Below are 19,532 nucleotides of genomic sequence, written 5' to 3'. Positions count from 1 at the left end.
CCTGCAGAGTGCACAGTGTGGTAGGTCCTCATATCGACAGTGAAAATTGTGTTTTCGTGGGCTTAATTCTAAATGTTCACATCTATGCAAAATAGACCATTGAATATCGACTGTCATTGTAGAGTCAAAAAGTGAAGACTGGGCTTCCCTGGTGGCGCAGTGGTTGAGAATCTGCCTGCTAATGCAGGGGACACGGGTTCGAGCCCTGGTCTGGGAAGATCCCACATGCCGCGGAGCAACTAGGCCCGTGAGCCACAGCTACTGAGCCTGCGCGTCTGGAGCCTGTGCTCCGCAACAAGAGAGGCCACGATAGTGAGAGGCCCGCACACCGCGATGAAGAGTGGCCCCCGCTTGCCGCAACTAGAGAAAGCCCTCGCACAGAAACGAAGACCCAACACAGCCAAAAATACATAAATAAATAAATTTTTTTTAAAAAAGTGAAGACTTAAACAACTGTGACTCAAATGAGGCTGGTATTACTAAATAGATGACCCATCCTTAGGGCATTTGGCAAGTTCTGCCTACCCAGATGGATAATGTAGGCTCAATGAGCACTGGTTTACTCCCTTGGGTTCTCGGTTTAAACCTCTCAATTTTGAGAGGTTACAGACCCACAGGGAAGGATTGAGGACAATCATTTATGTAACATGCAACCCATTGGAAGAGTGGAGAATGCTGCCTTAGGAGCCAGGTGGATGTGTACCTCTCTTATCACCTTTGTCACATTGTAGTGAAGTCATTTGTGTAGGTTTCTGTCTCCCCTAGTAGGTTTTAAACTCCTTAAGGGCTAAGACTGTGTCTTATTTATTCTGTATCCTCCACTCTCGGCACTGAGAACTAGGTTTGACATTTTTCTCAATAAATGCTTGTTGCATAAATGAATAAACAACGTATGGAATACCTCACAATCATTAGGAAATACCACAAAGCAATATACCTTAATCTAGTTGGTTTTTACTCTATAGGTGTGTGCAAAATATTTGAATGCATGTAGTTCCAGTTAGGAGCCCAAAATTAGCTCAAGCACTAAAGAAAATAAAAGGGAAAATGCGCGGAGAGAATGAAACACTAATTGGCTTTCTAAAATTTATACCTAACGTGTAAGCAACAAGACATGTTTTCATTGCTATATTTATACGATAGCCAGATGTTAGATGAAATTTAGCTCAATAACGATTTCAGCAAGAAAAGTATTTTAACAAGCATGGGAAGCTAGTGAATAAATGTCAGCCTGATTTTATAGTTATCCTGCTGGAAAATGTCCAAAACAATATGTCACCTGAATTAAATCTTACTATTTTCTAGTTTTTTCTAGCTCTTTACTCCTTGGGTTTAAGGAAGACATAAAAGACCCTAAAAAGCCAGGTTGAGTTCTGTTACCTCCACATATTCAGAAGTCTCTGAGAAACCATGACCATGATGTTTGCAACCTTTGTGCATAGCACAATGACAGCACATAGCTAGGGCTCAATAAATGCAAGATGGATGGGTGGATGGATAATGGATGGATGGATGGATGGATGGATGGAAGAAACTCTCCAGTCTGGAAGAAGTAAGTTAATCTGTGAACAGATGGAGATCATAGCCTGTATTCCTTCTTCCCTTATAAAAGTATTGGCCAAGGAGCAGAATGCTAGAGGAGGAATGTGTAGATTAGAATAATTACCAATTATGAGTATATATGGGGTTTTAGAATTTATAAATATTAGTCTTAATCGGTTAATTTTCAAAGCTCATTGTGGGGCATGCATTGCTGTCATTCCCATTTCCAAAGATGAGGAAAGCAAGTGTCAAAGAGATTAAGTAAATTACCCAGAACTATACCTAGTGCTAAAGCAAAAACTGGAAGCCACATCCCAATTAATCCCAATCCCTTACGTTATTTCCCTAAATCACACAAAGTTCTCCCATTCATCCATCAGCCTAATTTCCCATCAGGCACCTTTCCTTAAGTGGCAAGAAATATATTCTATCCATACTAGGGGAAATCTTTATATACAACACCAACAAAGGGCAATAAATTAAGTACTACAGATCAGGAGTAGGTACTGTAAAGCTTAGAAAAGATCCCAAGTAAGAGAATAGGGTTGAAGGCTACAATGGGTTGACTTTAGGATACTTTGGATAATTTAGGAAATTTTTTATTGACTTTTCTTTAGGAAAACATTATAAAGACCACTATTGAAGATAATTTTCATTTGGTCCATAAGAGAGAGTTGAGGATTAATTGCAAAGGTACTGATAATGTTTTCCACATTTCAGTAATAATAATAACTTTAACCCTCAATTATTGAACATGCATTGTGCACCAGACATATACTTTACACTGTATAAAGAAACTTTATGAAGTAGATACTGCTATTTATTCCCACTTTACAGGTGAGAAAACTGAGGTCTAAGACAAGTAAGTAAATAGTTCAAAGTCAGCTACTAAGTGGGGGAAGTGAGATTTGAACCCAGGCAGTCTGTCCACAGACTCTAGTCTTAGCCACTGTCCTGTGTTGTCTCTTACCTGGGGTGCTTTAGGCCCCCAGTCATTCCAATGTTCATATCTGCTTTTTCCAAGCCTTTGATTCTTTCATACCCGATACAGATTGCAGCGTGTTTGAACCTCTCAGTTGTTCACGACTTGACCTCTGGTTATCATTTTGACCACCTACAAAGGAAGATTTAAACTCTCAAGTGCAAATGCCACAAAGATAAATCAGCCAAACTTAAAGTATTTTTGAAAGGGACTTTGAATGGCCAAGAAAACACTTTCTTTTCTTGAGCAGGGTTATGGCAGAAACTTGTTACACAATATACCTTCCACTTTTTAACTCAAATTCTTAGCTGGTCTTTAAGTTACCTAATTTGACAATTTCTCTCTGCCCTACATTGAGACAAGTAATATGTATTTTAATTCTTCTTTACCTATTAATCACCCAATCAATATATATGCTTAAGCACCTATTTTGTTCAAGGCTCTATAGAAAATTTTAATAAATTACATTTATTTATTAATTTTATTTAAACAAAATAAAATTTTAATAAGGGAAGCAATAAAACGGTGTTTGGCAATAAATTGAACTAGTGCATGATAACTTATCCTAGATCAGCCTATAGAGTTGACAGACTCTATTTGTAAAAAAATAAAATAAAGGTGGGAATTCCCTGGCAGTCCAGTGGTTGGGACTCGGCGCTTTCACTGCTGGGGGGCCAGGTTCAATCCCTGGTTGGGGAACTAAGATCCTGCAAACAAACAAATAAATGAATAAACGTAATAATGAGTGGGCCAAGTACTAACATTGTTACAATGGCAACAGCTTTGGAAAATGATTGAATAGAATGATAGTTGCCAGTACTTACCTCCTTGTGCCCAAACTATAGCTTCAGTCCCCATGTATTTTGACTCAGACTCTCAGAAGACAAAAATCTTTTAAAATACAGTATAGAGATGTACAACCAATGACTGGGGAACTATTTGTTTAAATTTGGGGCTCCCAGAGGGGAAAGAAAAAAAAAAAGAGGAGGATGGGTGAAGGAGGGGAGGCAGGAGTCCCTCAGTAGCAGCAAAGTAAGAGGACGGGAGCTCCTAGCTTTCCTGCTCCCACCCAACACAGGAGTTGCCAGGACAGCCTCTGCCCCTTTGCAGAGAAGAGTCCCTGTCCTGAGTTAGTGTGTTCTTATCATCGTATATGGTAATCAGTGCCCCAAAGAGACCTGGGCTGTGCATCGTACAAACTTAAGCCCTCATCTCAATTTTAATCGTCAAAACCTCACACTAAAGGGAAATAGACTCCTCCCGTGGAATTAAAGGACTCACTGAATCTTGATTTTCAGCAAAAAATGCCGGATGGAAGCAGGATCTCCCCCATCTCATCAAGAAACCTTGCCTTTAAAATGTATTTCTTTCAAAAGGAAAAATTATGAGCCTCATTTTAGCACAGGGTTCTTGGAGACGATTCGCCATATTAAAGCTACTCCAGGATTTCAGTGTCAAAACTTATCACAAAGGATGTAAGTTTGATCTTGCTGTTTCAAAAGCCGATCTTATGGAAATGGTGGCAGGAGAACAGAAGGAGGAGAACGGCTGGGATTTCTCCAGTGATCCGCAAGAAAGAGTTGAGAAAAACTGGTACAGAGTATTCAGCTCTGTGGTGTTGGTATATTGTAGTTAAATCATTCATATTCTTTGAACTCTAATAAAAAATTCTCATCAAACAATGATGACATTTTCATCTCATCCAAGTTTAATCACAAGAGTATTGTAATTCTGATTTTCTTCACCTCAGTTCAAATTGAAAGTAATTGTCAGACGTCATTTTAATTCTAGCCACTACATCCCTTCTTACATGTTCTCTCTCACATTATTATGGCCCATTTTGTTCTATAAGAGGCATGACATTTTTTTTTCTATTATTCAAGCACTTTTAAAAGAGCTTTGTCACCCACCTACAAATATGACATTTAAGGCTTATTTTAAAAAGAACTTACGATAGCAAATTAACATAAATGGAAAACTTTTCCTTGAAACACTGAGAGACACGAGGGGTAATAAATTCTGACTACTGAATTTCCTGATGTTGGTAAAACACTTAATTGCCTGAATTTTTTTTTTTAAATAATTATTTATTTATTTATTTTTGGCTGCGTTGGGTCTTTGTTGCTGCACGCAGGCTTTCTCTAGTTGCGGCGAGAGGGTTTCTCATTGCGGTGGCGTCTCTTGTTGCGGAGCACGGGCTCTAGGTGCATGGGTTTCAGTAGTTGTGGCGCATGGGCTTAGTTGCTCCGCGGCATGTGGGATCTTCCCAGACCAGAGATCGAATCTGTGTCCCCTGCATTGGCAGGCGGATTCTTAACGACTGCACCACCAGGGAAGTCCATGCCTGAATTCTTGATTATTTCAATTTTTTTGTTTCTTAGCAAACCCTAGAATGTACACATTTTGGCTTAAAATGCACAAAAGCAGAGAGGTGAATACAGCAAGTTCATTTCATTTTCTTCTATTGCCATTTTGGAGAAATAACTCTGCTTTTGTCGTGAAGCACCCTGGGATCTGGGGTGAGAAGTGAGAGCAAGTTTACCTCAATTGAGACAGAAAGGGGTGGCTCCTTCCTGGGGATGACAAGTGAGCCCTAATCACCATCTCCAAGGATATGTGGAAACCTAGCAAGAAAATCCAAGAAGACTGTAGGATTTGGGATCATACGTGTGTTGTATTTTCTATGTTTTCCACAAAGGACATGTACTACTGTCAGAATCAGAAGGGGTAAAAAAATGAATGATACATTTAAAAAGACCGAAGAGGTCTGACTTAAGTATATGGGTCTGAGTGGGGAACAGAGGATATAATGCGGAGCCTTTTAGAAGGTAATGGTTCCCATGTCTGTGTCTATGTCCAAGAGCAGAAAGGTCCAACCAACGCAAGGGTTCTACTCTCAAATTCTCACAAAGGGCAGTGGGCAAGTGATGGAAAAGAGTCAAGAAGGTTCTGGGGAGACTGTGACCAACTGGGATAAACCCGGCTCAGCAGATTTGTCATGTAAGCACTTGAGTCCAGTGTGGCCTGAACTTCCAGTATTTTAGACAAGCTTGAAGTTCAAACTTGAATATGAAATCTCCAAATTCTTAAAGGTTGGTTCGTGTGTATTTTTCTAAAACCATAGAGGCCAAGGAAATACATCTGAGGTTGGACCAGGCTCAAGGATTACCAGTTCCAGATATTCACTCTAATGCCTCTTGGACATCTTCATTTATGTTCTTCAAACACGTCAAACTGAGCATGTCCCAAGCTGAACTAATTGCCTTAATTTCTTCCAGCCTGTTTCTCCTCTTGTGTACCCCAAACTATAGAGTTGTCTAAGCCAGAACATGGCAGTCATCCACATGTGGTCCCCCCTTCCCATTCAACTATCTGCCAAATCTAACATCTCTTAAAGCCTTCTTGCCTCCAGCTCTACTGCCTCTATTTTGGTTCAAGCCAATGAAATAATCACCTACATAATTGTATTAGCCTCTGGACCCAGTGGATCTCAACCAGGGGTGACTCAGCCCCCCCCCCCAGATAATAACTGACAATGTCTGGAGGTATATTTGGTTGTGACAACTGTTACATCTAATGAGTAGACACCAGGGATACTTCTAAACATCCTACAATGCAAAGGACAGTCCTCCACACCCTAACAAAGAATTATCTGGCTCAATATCTCAACAGTGCTAAGATTGAGAAACCCTATAACTGGTCTACCTGCCCTCAGTCTTGTTTCCCTCCAAGCAAAAACAATAACTTGCTTTTAAAAATTGAATCATATTTCAAGGTTATCTTTTTAAAATGAAATCATATCTTTTCATCTTTTAAAGGTGATCTTCTAAATTAAATCATTATCTTTTAAAAGTTACCTTTTAAAAATGAAATTATATTTCTTTAGTAAAATCTGGGAGATACTGTTTATTTTTCTATCCAAATCCCACACACATATTTCTTTGCAGTAAGGCTCCTTTTGCTCCAGAGAAGGATGGGTCTTCAGTTCCAGGGAGTCAACTTTTATTAGGCTTACCCAGTCAGGGTAATTTAATCACCTTCTTCAGTGACTGGTTTAGGAAAGGACCTGAGAACAATTTGTTTAACCTCATCTGAGAAAATATTTTCTACTCTTAAAAGGAGGCTGTGATAGATATATTTGCAAAGATGGACATAATAATACCATTCCTATTCCTGTGTACATTCACGATATGACTTTGCTGCTCTTCCCGTCATGGGGTGAAATCTTTTTCTCATCCTTTGAATTTGAGCTGTTCCTGTAACTTGCTTTACCAATAGAATGCAGCAGAGTGGTACTTGGGACTCTTGAGACTAGGCCTCAAGATGCCTTGAGCTTCGGCTCCCATTTCCTTGGGACATTGCCTGGAGACTGCCATGTAAAGCCCAGTCTAGTCAATTGGTTGATGAAAGACCACTTGGAGCAGGAGGTCAGCTGCTCCTGCCATCCTGGCTGAGGCCCCCAACATGTAAGTGAGGTCATCTTAGACTATCCACCTCCAGTTCAGCCACCAATTGACTGACTACAAGTGAATGTGTGAGGTCAGGAGAGAGCAAGCAGCAGAGCTGCCCAGCTAAGCCCAGCCCAAATCCCTGACTCATGGTCATGAGCTCACGGTGACTGTTTTAGGACAAGTGTGATGTGCTTAGTTATGCAACAATAAGTAATTGCTACAGAGACAGAAGGCGGAACATGGCCTTTCCCTTCTGTCTATCCTTCACATGCTATTGGAGGAAGAAGCAATATCCAGCTTTTGCAGCTACTCTGAGAGACATACCCAGCACACTGAGAAGGGCAGAATAGAAAGGAGAAAAGTGGCTGATCCCTCACGATGTCACCGAGCTGCTTAATTACCACCCTACCTCTAGGCTTCTTGTTATGTGATACAACATAGTAAAACTCCCTTAATGTTTAGACTACTTGTATTTGATCTTTCTCTTTCGTGCAGATAAAAGTGGCGTTCATTGGATTTCCTCTGTCTTGAGGATAGAACTGAAATCCGTTCATGCCCTGGTCCCTGTTAATCCTCTGGCTTTTTATCTCAGCACTGCCCACCTTGCCCCTCTCACTCCTCTGCTCACCACCTTACCTGGACCTTCTTTCAGCTCCTCAAATGAGCCATGTTCTGTCTCTGTCTTGCTCAGGGCCTTCACATGGCCTTTTGTTCCGCCTGGAGCTCTCTATTCACCCAACCACCACAGTGCCATCACTCCACCTTTCACCTGAAAATAATTTAGTAGTTTTTCATAACCTTGCAGCTTCTCTCTCTAGGAAAAGTAAACCCTCCTCCTCTTGCCAGTGTTGTTGGTCGGTGAGCTGTCAAGGTGATCTGGGAGTCTGACTACTTCAAAAACTAACTTTCAATCAATCCTCTGCATTTTAGTTTTTCTAACTACCCCGCTTTTGGAAGTTAGTAGAAAGGGGACCCATTTCTAAGCTATGGATTCTGAGTAATGAAGCTGGATTTCTTCTTTGGAACTTAGCTTTCAGTTCTCTCTGGTCCTTTATCACTCCCCATCTGCTTTCCAGTTTACAAAATTTTGCAGTTATTGCCTCCTTTTCTATTCTTCTTATGCTTGGGGGCTTAATACTTTTTTAAAAAAAAATAAAATCACTTCAGAATTGTTTCATGGGGATCTTTAATCCGCCATTTAATCTGCACAGAAATCCTCTACTCTCTTCTGCTCTCTGTTTAATGTTACTTCCTTGGAGACCCCCCCCTTGAGCCTACATGATGTACCTCTGCTATGTCTCCCCTGTTACTGCTCTGTGCTCCTCCCATCAGACACGTGGATGGGCGTGTGGATGGGACCAAAACACAAATTTATTTTTGTCTCTTTCTGTCCCTTTAAATTTTCCTTTAGTGGAGATATTCATCCCTTGTTCCTGGAAGGAAATCTGGCACATGTCCATGATTTTCTGCTTACTTACATGAAAAAGACAGTCATGTGAACACTTTAATTCACAAAACCAGATTCACTAACATAGAAAGTGTCCTGCCCAAAATATTAAGCAGTCCCTCAATTTTTATCCCCAGTTAGGAGTGCTTCCCCTCCCCTTTGCTAAGGTCTGTAGTTGGCAGCTGCCTGACTTCCAGAAAGGGGGTGCAACTAGCTTCTGCCCTGTCCTTCCCTGCTCCCCTCTTTCCCTTTGGAGTGGCTCATTGAGCTGTAGGCAGAGGGCAAAGTAAGCAAACAGAGTTGCCAAATTTAACAAATAAAAATACTGGTTAGGTAGCTTTGAGCTCTCTGAACCTGGCAAATGATTACTGCTGACTCTCTCATAGGTTGTATTTTGGCTTTATTTTGTTTTGTTTTTTAATTCTTTGGGATTCCCATCCCTAGGAACTCCTCATCTGTAATGGAGCTGAAGGGGATGTATTCCAGCTTCCAGGCTTGCAGTCAGCCCTCTGTCCTTGGTGCAGTAAGAATTAAGATGGTGCAGCTTGGCCCTTTCTCCCAGGGGAAATATTCCCTGTGAGGCATCAAAGCAGCTACCAGGCTTTCTGTCAGCTTCTAGATTGCCCAAGAAAATCTGGCACCCACGTGTCACCCAGACAGCAATCTGTAAATATTTATTGGCCGATGACCAAATGAATGAATGAATGAACTGGCCATTACTGATTTTCTGCACTGGGCTGTTACACAACAAATTGTCACCAATTCTTTCCCCTCTCTCTACCCAGTAGAGGTATGGGTTTTAGCTTCAATTTGCAGAAAGAACAGAAATGCTAAGTCTTGACAGAAATTACCAGTGAAGATCTTTAAAATGTCTTTTTTGAAAGATTTTAACGTGGGATCACTATCCTTCTATTTCAAGTGGTTGAGTGTTGACCTTGATAGGGAGTCAGATGAAATACGCAACTGGAGAGATGCTCCAACACCATAATTCTATGAAAATACAGTAGCTTTGTCTCATTTCTAAGAAGAAATTGGAACTAGATTAACAAAAATTAAGTTGGTCAGTTTGGTCAAGCCAAGCGAAACATGAAAAGTAAATAATATCCTGTTCTAAAATTCTATGATTCTGGGATATGAATAGTGGAAAACAATTTGTACTTTTCAAATACTTCCAGCAATCATTTTGCAATTTCTAGTTATAAGCATTTGGAACATATTATACTAGAATGTCTGTAGTGAATCATTCCCACAATAATACTGAATTTGCTTTTAGTTATTCACAAAGGAGTGGAGACCTTTATGCAGGGTTATAGAGAAATTTCAAATCACACAAAATTTATCTGACATAAATATCACCTAAAATGTGTTTTCTTTCTAACCTCTTATTATGAAATTCATGAATTTATCATTTGTAGCCCCACCTGCTTCCCAAAAGGATTTGAGGTGGATTTCAACTTTTTAAAAAGATATCCAGGGACACAGGATAAATACAAGAAATAGCAAAGGCTATAGGCAGAATGGTGTTTATTACATCGAGTCAGAGATGAGATATTTGCTACACTTAAGCACTAAATTTAGCTCTAAAGTTTCTGATTTCAAGTCAAAAGAGGAAATGTATTAAATCTGCCATGATGTAAAAAGAAAAATACCAACTCTTTAAGGGTTACTATTTTAGCTTTTGTACTAAATTCCAGGTATAATTTATCCTATGAGTCCTTATAAAATAATAGCTAACATGTATTGAATGTCTATTATGTGCCAGGCATTCTCCTAAAGTCTTTATGTATCAATAATTTAATCGTCATAACTGCACTGTGAGATAGACAGCTAGCCCTGCTGTACAGGTTAGAAAATAAAGGCACAGAGAGATAAGTTGCCCATGGTTACAGCTAGAAAGAAAAAGCCATACTCTGGACCCCCAAAGCTCCTGCTCCTGACGGCCACACTGCATAAAATCTTCGTCAATGGCTCCACAAATGACCTCAAAAGTCTCCTTTTCTTAAATCAATGCTCAGTCAAAACCAGGGGCATAATATTGAACTTAACGAAAGTATTTGTACTATTAAAACTTAGCGAACAGAACCATTGGAACTTAGCTGAAGACATGCAAATTATTCATTACTCAGTTTAGGCGTGAAGAACAGGACACTACAGGAATAAGAATAATTATGATGGTCCATACATATTAAGTGCTTACCATATACCAGGCACTGTGCCAAATCGCTTAAATGCATTATATAATGTAGTCCTTAGTCTTACAAAGGAGGTACTTATTTACCTATTTGCTCAAAAATGTTGATCGTATATCTTTTATGTGACAGACACTATGCTAAACAATGGGCCACAACGGTGAACAAAAGAGTATAGGGCTGGAGGCTTATGTGAATTAAATCATGAGAAATAAACACATAACTACAAACAGAAATGTGGTGAAGAAAAGATACAGCATGTTGTGACATTGTTTACAAGGAGATTGAACCTAATCTGGGAGGACTCCCCCGTGGAAGTGGCATTTGAAATGAGATCGGAAGATTGTGTCAGAATTAATTAGGTGAAAGGGGAGGAGGAAAGGGCTCATGTCCCAGAGCATGAGAAAGCATGAGAAGCATGCTTCAGAAGCATGAGAAAACAAGAAAATGAGAGAGAGAACGAGAGAGATTAACTTGCCCAACATTAAGAATTATTAAGAGAGAGAGCCTGGATTCATATCCAGGTGTCTGTCACATCTGAGTTCACGTTATTAACCGCTACATTACAATGCCTCCCACCCTGAAGGTGTTTCTCTTAGACATTCTTTGAGAGCTAAAATAGTCAGACCAAAACTTAGTTCTTAGAGAGCACTGGCAGTACAAATTGTAGGTGTTTTGCAGGTATTTGGAAAAGATCTTTCCATTGGAGCTGCATCATCCTTTCATTTAATTTTCACAAATTCAACTATAAACACTGGCACTAAAATAAAAAATAGAACAAACATATATTTAATGGCAACCACAGTTGTGGCCAGCTTTCCCCACAATGAATGTATGTGCAAGGACGAGGATGTCCCAAGTCCTAGGATGAGTCCGTGTGAATCAGCTTGTACAGGCAGCTTTCCTCCGTGAGCCTCTCCCATGACAGCCAGGGCCCTGGGGTTTCCGGATACATGTTCTGCAACCTCTTCCCTAGTCATAAACCTCGTTGCCTGAACACACATGTCCTTCCCACCTCCATGCCCAAGTGCAGTCGTCGGTGTCCTCTACCTGGGCTGCCCGCTCCCACCCTTCAGATTCCTTGAGCTTCTGCTCTGAAGCCCTCTTCTCTGTGCTGTCGACTCTATGCCCTTATCAGGCTGCATGAAGTTGCTGGGTTTCACATTGGTTCCCCACTGTACCTTGAGTGCCTCAAGGACACTGACAGTGCTTTAGTGACAGGATGTGTGTCTCCCTGATGCCCAGCATATAGTAGGTCTTCAATAAATTTCTGTGAATTGATGAATAAAAATGTATTTAAATTGATGAACTGTTTATCCAGGGGATTCACTGTCTTCACGTGGGCCAGAGAGAGAAGCTTTGACAGTGCCAGGCACATTGACAATGAGCTTGCTTTTCCCAGCCAGGAAGGATCCCAGTGTTTTAAGGAATTGTCTGTCCATTAACGAGACTCTGGTCAGAAGGTTCATAGTCCAAACTCCAGACTCCGATCAGAGCCTGACAGGGCACACCCACCAGTGTGCTCCCCGTGTGTCGGCATTGGGCACACCCAAGACCCTGTCCCCACCCCATCCTTGCAGTGGGTGAAGAGCAGGCATTAGAAATGACAAAGAACTGCCTGGGAGCTGGGGGTGGACATTTTGGAGTTTGTGATAAGAATGGATACTTTGTGATGAATTTTACACCTAAGAGTTCCCCATCCCAGTCCTCCAGAGGTTGAGATTTTTAAAAAACAGCGAGGGTTGAGCTATCCAGATGCCAAGAGAGAGAAAAAAGAGAAACAACAGTAATAAGTGCCCTCATTCCTTCCCCCTGACAATTGACCAAGACCTGGAGGAAAGGATGCACTCTCTCCTCTCCTAGCAACTGGAAGACCAAGATGGTAAGAGGTGGATCCTGAAGGTAGAGAAAGTGCAGCAGAAAATCTAGGCTGGGAATGATGTTTGCTTTCAATTTACCCTCAAACCCTGATGCCGATGTTAGACTCAAAGAGCTGTCTAGTCCCCAAACTACAAATCCTTTGAAATTTATCCTAATGCAGATGATCCCCCGACCTGGCTGGGCTAGAGTGGGGATGGAATCACGGAGGGGAGGGGAAAGATTGTCCTGCAACGTCCAAGACAGAAGAAGCAACCAGAGATCGAAGGGCGAGGTCTGCCCTTCCCATGTGATGTGTTGACCAACAAAATATTGTCTTTCACTTTTTAAAAATAGCTGCCAGGAACTTCCCTGGTGGTGCAGTGGACACGTGTTCGATTCCTGGTCCGGGAAGATCCCACATGCTGCGGGGCACCTAAGTCCGTGCACCACAACTACTGAGCCCACGTGCCACAACTACTGAAGCCCAAGCACCTAGAGCCCGTGCTCCGCAACAAGAGAAGCCACAGCAATGAGAAGCTCGCGCACCACAACGAAGAGTAGCCCCTGCTCGCCGCAACTAGAGAAAGTCTGCATGCGGCAATGAAGACCCAACGCAGCCAAAATTAAATTACATTTAAAAAATACATTAAAATAGCTGCCAACATTGAAGTTGGGGGAGGGGGAATTTTATAAGCTTCTTAAAAATTGGAAAAGGAGTCATCCCTGGACCTCCATCCTCAATGGCAGCCATAGACTAGAGCGAAGTAGCTTCTGCTCCCTTGGGATGAACTGTCTCTGGACAGGTGCCCTCCCCACTCCGCAGTGTCACTTCCGCCAGATCCCCTAGACTCATGTATGTCGGTCACCTCCCAGGTTCCCGGAGGCTGTGAGAGTGCATTCCCCATGACTAGAAGGCAGACAGGCAAGGCTTCGTGCAGTGAGTTAGAGCAAGCTCTGGTGTACCAAAAAAATTAACCAGTGTCAGGTTTTGTCTTTGTCGCTTATGTGGGAGAGAGTTTGTGTACAGATGGTCCCCAACTTACAACGGTTCCACTTAAGATTTTTTGACTTTAAGATGCTGTGAAAGCGATACACGTTCAGTAGAAATCGTACTTCGCATTTTGACTTTTGATCCTTCCCCGCGCTAGCAATAGGCCCGGCGATGCTCTCTGGTGTCACTGGGCAGCTACAGCTCCCAGTCGGCCACATGATCACAAGGGTGAACAACAGATACGCTTGCAACCAATCTGTACCCAGACAGCCATTCTGGTTTTCACTTTCAGTCCAGTATTCAATCAATTACCCGAGATAGTCAACACTTTAGCATAAAACAGGTTTTGTGTTAGATGATTTTATTCACCTGTAGGCTAATGGAAGTGTTCTGAGCACGTTTAACATAGGTTAGGCTAAGCTGTGATGTTTGGTAGGTTAGGAGGATAAAATGCATTTTCGACTTAACAGTATTTTCGAGTATCAGGGCGTAACCTCATCCCAAGTTGAGAAAGATCTATAATTGATTTGCAGGTGCTGCAAATATATCTATGGGCAAAATGAAACCAAGTGGAGAAAACTGAATTCCTTCAGGGACTGCTGCCTTATGGGAGACAAGGGGAAGAAATTCTTAAGTGTGCTGGTGGAGAGGAAACAGGAAGACAGGAAGAAAGGAGGTGAGAGAGTGGAGCTGGTAGCCAGGTGATGGAAGGCTGTTCCCCTAGTAGGTGACTCCTCCTAGTGACTTACCAAATCCTCGAAGCCCCACCCCGCCCCCCATCAAAAGAGATAGCAAAGGGGGAGTGAAGGAGGGGGGAAAGCCAGAAGGAAGAATGAGTGAAGGAAGGGAGGGAAGGAGGGCAGGAGGGCAAGATGGCAAGCTAGCTTGATAGCAGTTTCTTCTAGAGACTGGTGAAGACACTGAATCCTGCATCCACTGTTTCCCTAAACCTGGCAGGAGCAGCCAGCATCAACACAGGGGCCCAGAGATGCAATGCACAAAAAAGACATCTATGGGGACTTTCAGAAATTAAAATGAGGGTTCTGGACTCTCAAGACTTGGGAGGTAAGGTTTCAAGCCAAGTTTAAGCAGATTTCAAAGGTACAGGGTGTCCCAGCTGACCTGGGGTCTAGCTGACATGTCACCCAAAGGAAGCCTGGTCCCCACTCAGCCTCGAGGAGGGTCACAGGGTTGGTGGCAGCTATAATAAAATCAGTAGATAACTGTTTGTTAAAACTAGGTCCCAAAATAACTAGTTTCCAACGTCTAATGAAAGTTTCCTTTAGTAATATTAGAAAGCTTTGGATGTATAATCCCCCCAACGCACGCACACACACACGTGCACGCATGTACATTCCTTCTCTAAAAACAAAAAGTGGTAGCAACAACCACATACATCTTGGTATTATGACAAACTTATACACATATATTCTGGAAGGATTAGATTGACTTGGTGGGACAATTAAAAAGGAAAGGAAAAAACTAAACCCGATGTGGGATAATCGCCCTTCTGGTAATCCCTTGGAATTTACATTCTGATTTTTTTTTTTCACTTTTCAACTGTTTTGAAAAGATGCTCCTTAGAGGCCAGGTGTTAAGGATCAGAACGTGACAAACTGACAGTCAAAATGATGTTGATGACAAGAAGCAACAATAGTAATCAGAAGAAATCACCGTGATGGTGGCAATAATCCTGGAGGTGTCATCAGAGCAAAATGTTGCCATGGCAACTGTGAAAATGGGGTGGGGGTGTAGAAAATCTCTTACAATGGAATGCTGTGTTCCAGCAACTTCTGAGGATGAGCTTGTATATTGTATCCTAAAGAAGATTCCGATAAATAGCTATCTTTTGTGATTATGCACAGCGGAGTTAAGGATAAAATGACTTGCCGAGATCGGAAAGGATGTGTGGGGTGATGGGTTGATACTTGCCCTCAGGTTGTGCCTCAGAGAAACAGCTGCACTACATCTTTTTAGAGAGAATTCAGACCAGCTGCACAACAAGCAATGCACACAACAAAATGAAAATGTTCCAAGCATGGTATTTCATTTCCATCTTCACAGCTGTCCAGACAGTTCAAGTTTAATAGTGGCACACGTTGCTCTTTAAGGCACAAGAGAGAAACTTTCCAAGTCCCAGGATTGAAATGTGAACGGATATAAAACTCTCTCCAGCCATTTCCAAGACCATAAAGGAAATGTTGGTGCAGAAAGAGGTCAGAAAATCCATCTGGATTGCTTTTGAGCTTGGCAGTTCTGTTTTCGGGGTATATTTTTGTTTAAAAACATTCATCACAATGTTATAAAATTATATAGAAAATCATTCTTCATGTTAGGCCACACCCTGGCAAATACTTGCAAAGAAAATTGTTCTCATTTCTTGGGATGGCCAGCCTGTCCGAATATGGGCTGTGAGAGTGCTTCAGAAAGCAAGCCCATGGAGAAGCTGGACCACAGAAGCTGTGCCAGCCCCTGCCAGCCATGGAATCCACTTCCAAGGGGACCTAAGGAAACCTCACTGAGGCTGGGGGTCTCACCAAGCATTGTTCGCCATTAGCACCCAACAATTGACATTTGCAGTGACCAGGGGGTTGCCAGTTATTGCACAAGCAAGAACAGTCGTCTTTCACTTGACTTTATACTTTATATTATTCTAGAATGTTCTCCCTTCTCCACTCTCCTTCCTCTCTGTGCGACAATAGCTACTAAATTCTCTTCCTTGTCCTTACACTGAATAAATACATTGTGATGATAGAGGTATGACATCTGTTCAGCAGCATGGAAGACGATCTAAGAACACAATAATGAAAAGTATTCACCTTTTCATTTTGCTCTCCTCCCCAAGAATTGAAGAAGTTAGATGGAATATTGTTGTGCTTTCATTTCTCTAACTTGAAATGAATAATACTGAATAAATCTTCCCAGCAACACTCTGAGAGAGCCCCAGAATGAATCCTAGTTAAAACCACCATTCCTGAATCCAGAAAGAACAGCGTTTAAGTCCCAGCTTCACCACTTACCAGTTGTGGAACCTTTATCTTTCTAAATCTATTTTCTTCATTTGTAGAAAGAGGATGATAAAATCACTAAAGATATTGGGGAAATTCACAGAAATATACATGTGCCATGCCTTGTCCATAGGAAGTCCTCAGTATTTTTATTAGAGGTGACAAATGGACATCTGGTAACTTTTGCTGCTGTGAGTCACTGTAAGACCTTTGTTCACTCTGACGGAAAGAATGAAAAGGCTACATCATTCTATAGTTTTATGCTGAAGATTCCTTTTCTAACCAAGAGTAGGCACATCCATCAGAGCTGGACCAGCTCCAGATGGCTTGCAGATGGAGGAAGTAGGTCCTGCATTCCCGGTGCCAGCCCAGCCTGGAGGGGAAGGGTCTTCTACCCTTCCTACATAACCCCCAGTAAACTCTCCAAAGTCACCATCACTTCAAGAATTGCCCCAAAAGTAAATAAGGAAAAAAACCGTCTAAGGACAAGAAGCACTCTTATTGCTGCAGCCCGAGGCATCTGACAACAAAGAATATACATCGCCCCAATTTGAAAATATTCTAGAATCACAGATCTGACTCCAGGTTGCTTCTGAAGTCTCACAAAACAGCCACTTCCTCTGGCCTTCCTGCTGCTCATTTAGAATTCTGCAAACAATCTAGGGCACGGGCCTCAGCCCTCTTCCCCCGTAACGATTCAGTTTTCACATTTATCCCATCAAGTTGCAAGAGGAACCCCTGAAGTAGTATAAAACACATATTCCATTATCAAAGTTTTGCTCCTTGAGTCACTTTGATTTCACTGAAAGCAGTCATTCAAAGGACATCTTGTAAGCGGGTGTCCCAAACAAACAGACTAGCATGAAGCAGGACTGATTTGAATTCTAAGAGATTTTCCCTTGAAATAAGCTTTGTAGTAAAGGTTGTGATGCCAAGAAAAGATAAAAGGGAGCAGAGTTGCAGATAAAGTTCAGAATGACTTAAAAATCAAATATAATCATCAGATGTTAGGAGTTTAGCCAGACAAGCACACGGCATCATCTCAGTCCTCTTTCTGTCCTTAAGATTTCTGTATCGTGTACTCTGAAGGTGGATGTCAAGGGATGAACAAGCATGAGGGGCCCTGGGGGAAGGTTCAGAGGGCTCCCAGCCAAGGTGGTCCTATCATTAGGCAGAACAGGCAGTGGCCTAGAGCTGTGAAACATTAGAGCTGTGAAAACACATAGTGACTGAACATTCTGTGACTGACTGACTGCAGGCTTGCAGGCACCAACATTTTCCAGTCTACCCAGGGCCATAAAAGTCTTCATCTCCACCTCTCAATTCAATCAGGGACATACAGTATTGATTTCCAACCTTAAATTACACTCATGTTTTCTTTTTTACTTTTATTGCTGGCTACAGAGATTTCCCATTGTTTATAACGCATATGTCTTTTCGAAAAAAGAAAGAAAAAAAAACCTAAAAGGAGTTTGAGCTATCCTGCACTCAGAAGTGTTTTAATGCACAGACTCCATTTACTTATACATTTCTATTGCCCAAAGAAAGACACCCTGACTCCCAAAGGCAAGACCAGATTTTAAAGGATGCTACATTGCAATTGTTTAATGATAAGAAGCATTAGCTAAGAGCAACCATTCTGTATGTTGATGCAATAAAAGAATATGGAAGAGTTGATCATTGACCTACAGGGACCTACATATTTGATGATAATATTTCAAAAACCCTCTCTTCACCAGCCTCCATCTCACCAGGAAAAACTAACTGAGGCTCTCATGGCCCTCAGTTAAACATACTGTTTGGTGCCCATGGAACACCAAACTCTCACAACTAGTAGACCACTCATCAGCGTACCCGTACAAGTCTGTCCAGGCCTCTGCTTTGGATGCTTAGCAAGAGGCTGTTCCTAAATCCAGCATTGCCAGTTGTACTCGTTACTGTAATTATGTAATTTCATTGAGGATTCTTAAAACGAATTAATATGAATACAAAGAGCAAAAGATCTCTTTCTACAAAACCACGTCAAATGTGTGGGAAAGAAACAATAAAAACGGGTCACATAGGGGCTTCCCTGGTGGCGCAGTGGTTGAGAATCTGCCTGCCAATGCAGGGTACACGGGTTCGAGCCCTGGGCTGGGAAGATCTCACATGCCGCGGAGCAACTGGGCCCGTGAGCCACAATTACTGAGCCTGCGCGTCTGGAGCCTGTGCTCCGCAACAAGAGAGGCCACGATAGTGAGAGGCCCGCGCACCGCGATGAAGAGTGGCCCCCACTTGCCACAACTAGAGAAAGCCCTCGCACAGAACCGAAGACCCAACACAGCCATAAATAAATAAATAAATAAATAAATAAAATAAACCCCAAAAAAAGTTAAAAAAAAAAATTGAATACATCGCTATACATGGAAAGCAAACGCATGTTTCCAAATATAAAAAAAACAAAAACAAAAACGGGTCACATAAAAAAATGCTTTTGTGTTAAATGTGAGCAAAAGGACTATAAAGGATTGAGGGGAGTAGTCATAAAAATCTAGAAGAATCCTGATCTCAGATTGCCTTGTAACTTTCTGTAAGTTCTCCCTTCATTTAAGAAACTGAAGCTGAACATTGTAAATGATGCTGTGTAGGTGTCACTAGTACACGAGATCCAAGGAAGAACATTCATCAGCAGGACCCAACTCAAAGACAAGATCTTGACATACTTCACAAGTTTGGTGAATTAGTGTATAATTATGGGTTTCAAGTTGAAATAAAGCCTATAAGATTTGTGTAAGCTATTGTTTTTTTATTTTTTATTTTTTTTGAATTTTTGAACTTTATTTTATTTATTTTTTTATACAGAAGGTTCTTATTAGTCATCAATTTCATACACATCAGTGTATACATGTCAATCCCAATCGCCCAATTCATCACACCACCACCACCCCCCACCCCCCCGCCACTTTCCCCCCTTAGTGTCCATAAGTATGTTCTCTACATCTGTGTCTCAATTTCTGCCCTGCAAACCAGTTCATCTGTACCATTTTTCTAGGTTCCACATATATGCATTAATATACAATATT

Source organism: Balaenoptera ricei, chromosome 14, assembly GCF_028023285.1.
Source record: "Balaenoptera ricei isolate mBalRic1 chromosome 14, mBalRic1.hap2, whole genome shotgun sequence".
NCBI classification, from domain to species: domain Eukaryota; kingdom Metazoa; phylum Chordata; class Mammalia; order Artiodactyla; family Balaenopteridae; genus Balaenoptera; species Balaenoptera ricei.
The sequence above is the reverse complement of the archived record's forward strand: the minus strand, read 5'-3'. Positions refer to the sequence as shown.